Genomic DNA, 558 nt, shown 5'->3' on the forward strand with positions numbered 1-558 from the left:
TTGATGCTTTTGAGTTGTGGTGTTGGCAAAGAATGCTGAAAGTACCATGGACTGCTAAAAGAACTAACAAATCTGTCCTGGAAGAGGTGCAGCAAGGATGCTCCTTGGAAGTGAGAATGGCCAAACTTCATCTCACCTACTTTGGTCATGTTGTCAGAAGAGACCATCCTCTGGAGAAGATGCTTGGTAAAGTGGAGTGTCAACAAGAAAGGGGAAGGCCCTCAACCAGATGGATTAACATAGTGACTGCAGTAATGGGCTCAGGTATAATAGGGATTGTGAAGCTGGCACAGGACTGGGCAGCATTTCATTCTGCAGTACATTGAGTCACTATGAATCAGAGATGACTTGATGGCACCTAACAACAACAATCCTGTTCCAACTCATAGCAACCCTATGAGTCAACAGAATGAAACATTTCCCAGTTTTGCACCAGCCTTGCAAGAGTTGTTGCTATGTTTAAATAGATCCATCAACCTTTGACAAAGGCCCAAAATCCATTAAATGGGGAAGAGAATGTTTGTTTAATAAATGGTGCTGGCAAAACTGGAGATCCAT

General features: G+C 43.0%; 1 protein-coding gene across 1 annotated transcript in view; it reads left to right on the forward strand.

Moving 5' to 3' along the window:
* Nucleotides 1-558, forward strand: part of HMCN1 (hemicentin 1) — a 691,072-nt gene that overhangs the window by 607,980 nt on the left and 82,534 nt on the right. The window lies entirely within an intron of this gene.

This window comes from Orycteropus afer, unplaced genomic scaffold (assembly GCF_000298275.1).
Source record: "Orycteropus afer afer isolate SDZICR_OR568_19922 unplaced genomic scaffold, OryAfe1.0 scaffold00043, whole genome shotgun sequence".
NCBI classification, from domain to species: domain Eukaryota; kingdom Metazoa; phylum Chordata; class Mammalia; order Tubulidentata; family Orycteropodidae; genus Orycteropus; species Orycteropus afer.